This window comes from Oratosquilla oratoria, chromosome 29 (genome assembly GCF_046742065.1).
Source record: "Oratosquilla oratoria isolate Oo_2021 chromosome 29, ASM4674206v1, whole genome shotgun sequence".
In the NCBI taxonomy this organism is placed as follows: Eukaryota; Metazoa; Arthropoda; class Malacostraca; order Stomatopoda; family Squillidae; genus Oratosquilla; species Oratosquilla oratoria.
The window spans coordinates 23,432,862-23,444,615 of NC_134805.1; the positions used below are offsets into that span (position 1 = coordinate 23,432,862).

General features: G+C 40.4%; 1 long non-coding RNA gene across 1 annotated transcript in view; it reads left to right on the forward strand.

The window, feature by feature from the left end:
- Positions 1-5,014, forward strand: part of LOC143040897 (uncharacterized) — a 29,987-nt gene extending 24,973 nt beyond the window's left edge. The window contains exon 3 of the long non-coding RNA XR_012967758.1: positions 4,881-5,014. This is a non-coding gene — a long non-coding RNA (uncharacterized LOC143040897). The remainder of the gene's footprint in view (positions 1-4,880) is intronic.
- Positions 5,015-11,754: the final 6,740 nt, after the last annotated feature.

Consider the following 11,754-nt stretch of genomic DNA (forward strand, 5'->3'; position numbering starts at 1 on the left):
TCACTTCCATTAACATCTGTCCACCTCCATCTTTTACATTTTCCTCTCTACCTGAGTCACGCCTTCCCTCTCTTAACTTCTTCCCAAACCATATCTTAATATTTTTCATTTTTTTTTATCATACTCCTACTCCATTTTACATCTGCTCTCTTCCTTGCCTCCTTTATCTCACGTCTTGCTTCTCTTTTTTTTTTCTTGTACCTATCATATGCTTCCCGAGTCTTACTCTGTAAACCATCCTTGAATGCTCGCTTCTTCCCTTCTACTACCATCTTCTCTTCATTATCCCACCACTCACGACCTTTCCTTCTGTTCCCTCCCATCCTCTTTATTCCTCGTACAATCTTTGTCCACCTTGTCATTTCCTCTTTGAAACACACCCATTCCTCCTATATTTACACTTCTCTATGTTTCACCGCTTGTACTTCTACTCCTTTTCTTTCTCATTTAACTTTTTTACTCTAAGCACCTCCCTACCTTCCGCCCTTTTCCTCTTTCTCCACCTATCCTCCACTCCCAACTTCCCTTCCACCAAAAGATGATCTGGATATCCTCTAAGGACATGGTCACCCAGAAATATCCCTGTCCTTCTTTTGGGTACCACTACAGAGTCCATTAATGCAATATCAGCCACCCTTCCACCCATCTATGACAAGAATGTAAACAAAGGCGGTTGCCAGGGTCACCGTTATCCAAGTTATACTGAATCATGAGGTTCTACCAGACTGAATAAAAACCCTTGGGTATTAAAAACAATAAAAGGTATGAACCACGAAGTTGTGACCATCCTGTGCGTCCATTTCACCAATAACGCATCGTTTTCTCCTTTTGTTTTGGTCGTCGTCATCACCATGTTCAGTCTGAACCAGAGTAATGCCATCGCTATTGTCTCGTTTGTGGGCTCAAACATATACCCTCGCGACCCTGGCATGATCTCCAGATCCTCAAGTCATCCTTGGTGAGATCAACCGATTCTAAATTAAAATTATTTTCATCATCACTCCCCGAGAGATATTCCGTCATGGTCGATAACTCATTGATGCCATTACTGGAAGATGGCGCTGGCGACATTCTTTTTTTTCTTCAGACGATGGATGTTGGGGCAGAGGTAGAGGTTTGTGTGTTGAAGTTTGACCATTGTCACGTCCAAACCCTGGAATTTTGTAAACGTGGCCGTAGATTATATAATTTTATTTTTATTAGATTTTTTTTATTTATCTTATTTATTTATTTATTTATCTGTTTTGTATCCGGTACGACGTCACGCCCTATCGTGGCGGTTACGTCATTGTCCCTATTGTATACAGGTTTTGTGTTACTTTTGATGTACGTTTTCTTTTGAACTTACAAATGCTGGTCAAAGCTCAAATATTATCTAATATGGATGTGTAAATTAGTTTTATATTTCCAGAATGGTTAACCTCGTATTGTATGTCTGTCCGGTTAATACCAAGAATCGGTTGACGGAAGAATTCGTGGAAGAAAATGAATCCCGACCTTTGTACACGCTGTTTGCTCTTTGTAACAGTCTAGTATTTTTCGTATGTTTATCTTATCCTTGTGTGATACATTATTAAACCCGTTTATTTTTCATGAAAACAAGTATTTGTAGTAGTGAATATACCCAAATTAAAACTTGGAGAAGTTATATTTCTAATGAAGAGAACTAAAAAGTATGGCGGTATGTGCTAACTTGACGGCTTGGAGTCCGAGCTTACTCTTACCAGATGTCTTATCTCAAGACACCCACGCAAGTGCATAAACCAATAATACATCCGGAGAAACGTACAAGAGGAGAAAATGTAAGACAATTATACACTTTTCTTTTTAACACATTGAATAATCGACTTGCCTTTTATTTATGTAAGGACATTATGGGCCTCTACAGTGTTATCTTATCGTAATTTTGTAGTAGTTGTTGTTAGTAAATGCTGGTAGGGATTTGATTGTTGTCTGGCACTAGGCAAAAAAAAAAAAAAAAAAATATATATATATATATATATATATATATATGTATATATATATATATATATATTATATATATATATATATATATATATATATATATATATATATAATTTCTAGCAACGAAAAATGACACCATCCACATCGTGCAGCGGTAAGAGTGCGCTTGTATCTGTGTATGATTCATCGATATTTGAGCTTGTTGGTTTATGTTGGGTTGCTTTGCCATGTGTGCCTAGCCTGGTGTCTGGATTTTTTAATAAGACTGCCCATCATGACACTCCACCTTGGGGAACCATCGGTCTGTTACAGTGAATGTTTGGAGATTGTCGTCCACAAGCCAATTGGAGAAGGATATTATCGAAGCCTGTAGAAAAAGTATCTTGCATTAGAAGTGATCAGGTGTGGGGGTTCCCATAATGTTTCTGTCAGTTAAAAAAAATCGAGTATTAGCAGCTATAGATAGTCTCCATTCCTTCTCTCGTCCAGTTCGTTCATCGTTAGGTGAGGGGAAGGCAAGGCTGCATATCAGATTGTAATAGCGAGTCGTTTGTGGTTAATACGATTTGGGTTGGGTGAATGGTGCGTAAAGGTACGATTACACAAGTCAACGGATGGGTTGGATTACGAGCCTTGAGATGGATTTCCCTCGGATCTCTTCCGAGGTGTGGATTACAACGGTATTGCGTTGGGCGTCCCTAGGGTTGGATTCCAACCCAAATCCTCCAGCGTTGGACGAAATCCACCTCTAGGCTTGGAATCCAACTCATCCACTGACTAGTGTAACTGTACCTTTACGCGCGAAAACTCTTCTCAGCATTTGCTTGGTACCTACACTTTTCGACGTGATGGAGTGGTATACTGAAGCTATCCATGCTCCAATAGAGAAGATGCGGCCACAAGAGGAGCTTTGGGATGTGAGGCATCCTGACCACATTAAGAAATAATGATAATACAATCTCGCTCACTGAGTCAGCCATTCAGTTACAATTTTCTCGGGATGACAAATGTCTTTTGCCTAGTGCTCGGTAATACATGTATTCACCTCGGATCTGCTGCAGTCTCTGTCGAGACAGCCAGACACCACCCTACGGCAGTGAGCTCAGAGCTCCTTATTAGCCGATCTCTGGGTAGGTCTGAGACCACACACCGGGACAGCAAGGTCACAACTCCTTGACCAACGTCCCGTACCTACTCGCTGCTAGGTGAACAGGGGCTACACGTGAAAGGAGACAAACCCAACTTATCTCCGCTCGACCGGGGAATCGAACCCCGGTTCTCTGGCTTGTGAGGCCAGTGCTTTACCAATCCGCCACCGAGCCATGTGTGTGTGTGTAAGTGCATAAGAGATGCAAAGATTGTCAAATATACATTTTTAAAGAGATCGCGAGTCGTTAAAGTTATTTGGGATAAAATATTTGAGAAAGTGTCATAGGCATTGGCTCTGCCAATGATAGTTCCTCATTCTGGATAGAGGGTGGGGCTTGCTGTAAATCCTTTTATGTGATTGGTGGATATTTTTCTACACAATAAGGCTGGACTTACGTGTAACTACTTATTATAAGATAAACGAATGTTAAAGTTGGACTCCAAACTTTTCGTTGATTAGTGTAACCCCACCTTTAGGTTACAAGAGATGGTCGTTTTCTTTGCGTGGTGGTTTGTGGTGGCCGCGTACTTCCTATTCACCTGGCGTGCTGCGTTTTCTATTGGGGGATGTATCCAAGGGATTTTGTTTATTCTGATCATCAGGATCTTTCGATACCCGTTTATATATTCCATATCACAGGTGTTATTTCCACCGGGATTTCTCAGTGGCGGTTGTGACTTTGTTGGGGTTGGTTAATACTTTGGTTGTTTGTATATTTACCTAATTGTAGTACATGGGTTTGTGGGGCCAAAGGCTATTATGATTTGAACTTGGTTTGTACCATCTACGATATTCTACGAGTTAATACATCTATACGGAGAACTACGTTTATTCTTCAGATACTGTCCTCTTTACTTTGTTCCCATGACCTAACACTCTTCACATAAGCCAAAATATGCTTGTCAGTTTTCTCTACTCTTTAATGATGGCCCATTGCTCTCAGTTTTTCTATGGACGGATTTACTTCAAAATTGGCAGCCATAACATTCTAATCAAAGGAAGATCAGTCGTTAGATGTATTTTCGTCTTCTCGTCTATACAATGAAAACAAAAATGTTTGCGAGTAGTCGTTAGACGAAGTCCGGCAGTATGGGTATGTGGCACGTTTGTTTAATGTCGACTCCACCCACTGAGCTTTCTCCACTTGATAGCTAACCGCAAAGAGGGAGACGCCTAGAGAACTCATGACTGAGACCAGTCGATCGACCTGCTGAGTTATTTGGAATGGGAAAGGTTACTGCATGTGATTTGCCCAGAGAAACCGACGAGTGTGATACAAACGACGCGCCTTCTAGCGTATGCTCTCAGTTGATTATTATGAGCAGTCTACGAGTATGTCTCAACCACAATTTTGTTAGATCTAAATTTTACTTTTAAATATATAACATTTTACAAACAATTCAAGCCAATAACCAGTACATATTATATAATTGACAAATTGATTGATAAACAAATGTATGGAATGTATGTAGTGAGTCACAGGTAAGAATATAATAATACTATTGGTAACGTTGATACGTTTGTTAGGTGACAACGTGTTAGTGACGTAGGAACTCACTCGAAGGATTGGAATTGCCATTGTTCTACTGGAGTGCAAATACCCGTGCAAACCTTTGATAGGTTTGTACGGGTATTTTCGTTACTGTCCCCTGCAGGCAATGATTCTCTGGAACGTTTTTTCAGCAGGTTTTTTTTAATTCCACGGGACTAGGAGATGTCGCACCTACTTATTGTAATGTTCTATATCTTGGCTGGATCCTTTCAGGCGCTGAACCTGCATTGGCGGTATGACTGTATGCTTACGGCTGCAAGGTGGTGAAGGAGGGAGGGAGGACCGTTGACACTCACTCTGATGTCACGAATCCCAAGCACTAAACCCGCTTCCCGGTGTGACTGCCAGTGCTGGTACATGTCTGCTATTTATGTCAAACTGCAGGGTTTTTTTTTACCCGCTTTTAGTCGATAGTTGACTTGTTCTCAATGTTCTTTACATCATTCTGATGTTATAATATAATGGAAACATTTGTTTATAGTGATGCGACAGTGAAAGGCAATGTAATCAATATATTTAGTTTCATGCACTGCAGTGTTACATGATGTAATGTTTTTATTTTTGCGAGTGAATCTACTATGTTAGATAAGTAGTTTTCTCAAGAAATATATCACTTTGTATAGTTCATAAGGAAGACCTAGGATAGTTGGCTAAAATAAAACCTGGTCGGTTTTGCATTACATGGAAAAAACCAAAGGGCTACAATTTAGCTGTCTAGAGGTTGAAGTATTCCGTAAAAGCTTACTGCAATTATTACATTTTTTAAAAGTACATAATTATTTACACGTATGGGAAAAGACTTATTTCACAAATGTAGATATTTTAACAGAAGTATAAGATTGAACTCTTTTTATCATATTTTTCTAAAATTGATCTTATACGAATGATTTAGAAATGGACGAAAAGAATAGAAATGCGCAGAGCCGGTAGTATAGTTGCCAGTTAGTTAATTCTTTGACTATAAATATAAATATTTTAGGGCAAATCCGATATTATCTTTATTCCATTTCACTGCCATGAGTAAACATGTATGAAAATGTATCAGTGAGGTGTACTGGTACAAATTCCATTACCCTAATTTTATTTAATAAACAAAACTTAGTTCTGCGCATTCGACATTAGCTTTTCCCAGCGCTGACGCCAAGCTCAAGTCAGCTGACGGAGAAGGTCTGGCTGCTCTGGCAGTCATCTCTTCCATTCTAGCGCTGTGGTATAGTGGGTGGTGGGCTGAAACTCAATTTTCATTTGAACCAAGCTTTAATAACAAAGTGCCATGTTCTCCGTCGTCCCAAGAATAGCTCTGTAAGTCATATATTTTTATGTGTTGTCACAAATAGCAGGTATGTATACGAACGTATTCTATATCTTCAAGTGCCTTAAGTGACCCCCCAGACCAAAAGGAGCAACGTTTGTTTACCTTGATGCTGAAACAATAGGGTCATGCAAGGCCATTCCAACGTAATGTACTTCAGCTATTACTGTATTAAAGAATAATGCAGTGTAATGCGATAAAATAGCTGGGTAATTTGTGACGAAGGAAATACAATAATCTGGATTATCTGCTGTGCATACATGTGGAGGGGGAGAATGTTCGAAGTATATTTTCTGAGAAGTGATATTGAATGGCAGTAAATGTCACTCAACAGGTGAATGCAGGCATGGCTAACGCGTGATTTAATCCTTTCACTGCTATTGATGGCTAGTGTATTTGTTGTGGCTGCAGGCAGGCAGGCATGCAAGTTGATCTTCACTCTGCCCAGGGAAACTCGCTGCGTAGCGAAAAGGTTATGTTCCGATTAATCTCCCAGCGCAGGCAGACGGACCGATATCGATTGTGTAACTATGGCCAGGCGATTTTATTCGACTGAGAGATCCGACCCACGTGTCCATCCACGGTGGTAAAAACCCCGAACAGCGAAAGGTTGAACCTGGCTTACTATCGACCCTGCCATTGTTTATGGTGGCTCGTACAATTTTGCTCTTGTTATCAAATTGGTTACAAGAGCGCAACCGGAAATACTATTCGGTAGTGAGGAGGAGGGGGGGCACAATGACCCCCCACCCCACCCTTGAGTAAACTTGAGTATCCAGCTCGCACTCAAAGTAGAGCAAGTTCTAAAAGGCATATGTGTACAGAAGAGTACGTAGAATTGCATATTCTTTCAATTCTCCAAACACGTGATTTTCCTAGTATGCATGGCTCGAATAATTGTTCGACATTCAAGCTTACCGAACTATTCTGGAAAAGACGCACAGAAATTTCCGTGACCCCCCCCCCTCCCGGCTGCGCTGCTGGTCGTTGCTTTTTCGGCGCCGAAGGAAATTTCCTCAAACAGCGAAACGTACTTGTCTTCCCCTCGATTGATTCCAACTGATGTTCGCAACCTTTGTTTTTATTCCGGGCTGCTGCTGCGGCTACTACTGCTGCTGCTGCCGCTGCCGAGCGATTTCCGTCCAGCTAAGGAAAATTTGTGTGCGCAGCTAAAGGTTATTTTGCGGCCGGCTCTGTTCACCTTTCACTTTTGCCCTACGTTACATTTATTGTGGCTCCCGCCTCCCCACCATTATTTTGAGCCCCCCCCCCAATGTTCTTGACTAGTACGTGTGCTGTGAAAACTGACAAACTATTTCTATTAAACCAAGGTACTGACCCTCCCTACCCCCCCCCACACACACACCTTTTGCTGCGCAAAGGTTAACTCTGGTAGGAAAGATGTATTAATTGTTCACATGTATCGTCCATCTTAACAATTCCATTCAGGTCAGAGAGCCTCAATGTGATCGTGTGTGTGCATAGCAGCGGAGGGTGGATGCATTTCAGACCGCCCGGTAGACGTTGCGCAACAGCCGTGAGATGAACTTGCGCTGTTTCTTGCGGTCTTGCACGTTCGCGGACGCCGGCCGGTCGTCTCTTCTCTCAAATTTCCGTTGAACCAGAGTATTTGAACTGATGAAAGTCGTCAACAAGATCGTGATTTCTCGATATTTTTCAACCAGTTCCTCATAATCATGTGACTTGGAAATTACATTGAACTTGAAACACTTGTCTTATTATCTCTGATGATCAATAGTCTCTGCTGTTGTGGCGGGCAAATGAAACTGATTTCAGATTCAAAGTAGGGACATTGGAAAAACCGTATTTTTGTTTTAAATTCTTAAGATTGGAACCACGCTTGAGTTACTTTTCTGCATATACTTCTTAAATGGTTGTCTTGGATAGATAAAACTTGATTGTAAATATCCCTAATTGCAAGCCTACTTTTCCAATCCATGTTGTACTTTGGCTTTGTAATATTAATTACCAATTCCCCTACATTATTCACCATTGCAAGATCGATAGGTAAACCTTCAACCAAGTATGCTGACAATGAAAAATAGGCGAGCCGGTAATTATGAAGTCCAAAGTGTTGTTTGCTTTAAGATATCCACTTTTGAAAAGGGAAAGGTTATTCATTAATAAATAATCGTAAACAATAGCATTATGTTAGAATTGGTCACGACCGGTAGAGCTATTTTTTTTTTTTCGTTATTTCGATATTTGTGGGTTAACTAATCTAATCTATTGTAGCGTAAATTTCAAGCGTACCTTATTGTAGAGGTCTTCGACGTCCTCTCTGTGACAGATTGGATATTGCAATGACAAAATTGGCGCTTGTTTGAATAAATTTTTGAATCCCGTTTCTTTAATATCGAGAATACCCCCCCCCCGCACACACAAGAAAAATAAATACCTCAGAAGCAAAAAAAAAAAAAAAAAAGGGGGGGGTGAAACTGATTACCATCCAAAACCTTATAAAAAATATACACAACCAATTGCGATTAGTAATGTTCCACAATATCGTTTCACAAGAAGTTAGTACTGATGCTCTAGGGTACATCGATTCCACACTAATCACTTGAACAAACTGTGTTATCGATTACCGATTTTAGAGGTTGCCATTCTCGGTGTGGTAACTTCAGTGATTTTTTAAGTTTCTCAAATTTCATTTTATCATGTTATAGATACTAAAATTCAAAAGAGTAAAGACGTATAATTTATCGACACCATATGTATAGCCAGTCGATAAGTGGCATTATACGGAAGAAATTTTTAATGACAACCGCTTCTAAAATAAACCTAACTGACAACCGTTCTTAGGCTCCGTTGTAAGACAAAAGAGGCCTCTGGCTGCCACCGGCTTAGTCTTAAAGACTATAAACTAACCGAGCAAGTTGGTCTGCCCCACATCTATCATAACTCTTACTTCCTTCCATTTCACTCTTTCCTTCCACTAGACCCCCAAATCCCCCCTCCCACCCTCTCCCCCATCTTATCTATCCTGCCCTCTAACCTAACCGGCCTATTGCATTCAGCCGAGTGAAACTTGCCATCGGGATTGAGAAATTATATTGTCTTCTTTGAAATAAATGGAATAATTTTTCGTTGGTCCCGAGTAGTAAATTGTGATGCCAAACTTAAGTTTCATATATCACTGAAACTAGCTGATCATTGCACCAAAAGAGACACTGAATTAGGGAAGCATAACTATGTACAATAAGCACATTGTAAGTAGTATACTTTATTTCTAATGGAAACTTGTATAAAATGTCAATTGTTTAAAAACTTATTGGTAGCAACTTGTGTTTTATACCTGATGTTTGGATACGTTTCCTCTTCTATATAGTATGACTTCACATAGAAGTTGGCTGGCTGAGTAAAACACAGGTTACGCATTCTTTCGGCATATTTTCTCGGTGCATGGGAAGCATCTGTGTAGGCACACGCTCTGAACGGACGGGACTGGTGGGGGAATAGTTGTAGGTGCCAATAATTCGGTTTATGGAAATTATGGAGAGTAGTTTCGTTAAGTCCCGACGGGCGCATTGCAAGGCATTTTAAGAATTTTCTTAACACAAATAAACATGGTGTTTGTGATTGGATTTTAAAGAAACTACCTTTTGCTGTACTTGTGGTTTAAAAATAATACAGGTAACCTAATTTCTATAATTGGGACCGAAGTAATTGTAATTTAAAATCTAGGGGCTGTATGTTCTAAGTGCTGTAAGAAATATGCTTGAGGCAGCACTTCATTTATTTTTGTCGAGATGGTAACTGAAAACGTACATGTCCCCGTGTCCAGATTACTTGCAGATGAAATTCTGGAATATCCCTACTACCCTAGTTCTAAAACCTGGTTGTCATTATGGCATTGCTTGTGCGTGGCAGTTATTATATGCGCCATATTATTTGAATTCTGCTTCTGGCCATCCACGCCGTATCGAGGCTCGCTTGAAATTTCACCTCAAATTTCGGCAGCATTTGCTGCTAGCGAGTCATCGCCCCTGTGGTTGGCAGCCCTGAACATCTTGGTGTCGATCGGGTCGTCTTGGTCCTCGAGTTTCCTCTGGGTACTTCCTCCTTCCTCGTTTGAATAAAAAATAATAAACCTGTACAGGCTTGATCACATTTCTTAGTGATGACTTTGTATGACTCACACTGAACGTTTTTCCTCGTTTCACTACATTTTAAATTTAACGTTTTGGGTTGCGTTGTTAAACTGTATGAGAAAACACAAAACATAATTTCTCTTCTAAAATGTTAAATACATCTTCGACATAACGGAACGAAAAGATGTCCACTGGATTATATGGACCATCACACTTAGGATATTCCTTTTGGAAGTTAACGAGCACCTGTGTTTAATTGCATGAGTTCAACACATGATAGACCACGATGAATCACACACACACACACACACACACACACACGCGCGCGCGCACGCGCTACACACATGCATAAATCATACACGCTTGCACGCGAGGTCATAATAGTTCTGTGAGGCTGTTTCCTGTGGAGCTAGGTGGAGTGAAACTCGTAATGTTTTTTTTTTTTTTTTTTTTTTTTTTTTTTGGGGGGGGGGCTACGTGTGTTGCTGCTTGGGATCTGCCGAGGGGGAAATAAACCTTTGTTGCATGTAGTATCAGCGCCACTATTAATCTCTTGATGCGTTCTCTGTGCAGGATAACGATTGTAATCATACTTCGTGTTTGCTTGCTAAGCAAGTGTGGTGGCTTGTGCTGATACTTTCTGTTGGTATGAAGACAAATTACTCCATCCAACAGGTTCGCTGTAATTATTGTTGACAAGGTATTCGTGGCGAAACATTTATGCCTAGTAGATAGGCGACTGGAGTCAGATTTTACAAGTATTTTAGTAGACTAGGTTCACTTCTTGAGTAGTACTTGTTTGTGGAAGATCACGGTTCTTGATAATTATTGTAGATGCTGGATTTGTAATAAATGTATATATCAACTCTAACCTTAGCAAGAAGAGTCTAGACTGTAACTCCTTAGCTCTATCACAAGAATAGATTCGAAAGAAAACGGTGAGCATCATTCCACGAAGCTGTGATGCAGCCTACCACTCCTATCCCGTGCAGTGAGGCGCAGTTCCGGGAACAAAATGCCTGTAGCAGTGTTCCTCACTAGAGTTCATAATTCAGTCCCGAGCTACATCGACTGAAGATGGCTGCATAAGAACCGAAAGACATCGCAAGAAAACGAATACCCGGATTTTGGTAGTCTGCTGGGGGAAAAATTGCATGTTAAACGCGGCTGTAATATTGTCGACTATAGTCGGTTATCTAATACTTGGTTAGGCATTTTCAATGCATTTTTAGTCTCTTTGGAGCAGACTTTTTAAGACACAATAGGGTAAAGGCTTTGCCAGATATCGTTATGGCTGCAGTAGCGGAGGTTGATTAGACATGTCACGCTGTACAAAACAGCGCAGATTTTCAATTGAGTTAAAATCTGGGGGAAAATTCTTGTTGCTCTAAGGTAGTCAGTAACTGGATTAATTATGTCAGTTGGTTCCCCATCCTACTCAATTACGCCACACGCTGGCAAGATTGAAAAGTCTTCGAATTTGACACTAAGTGACTCGAGGCAAATATTCAATGTAACCTTTTTGGATAAAATTTCTAACTAGGCATCATTGTGAAACCAAACCATTACAGATAGCACCTGGGTATTTTAGTCGTTTGGGAATATTTGAGAGCTTAAGGATCACTGCCAGCTTCATTTGGTACTGAAAGTTGCTTCATCA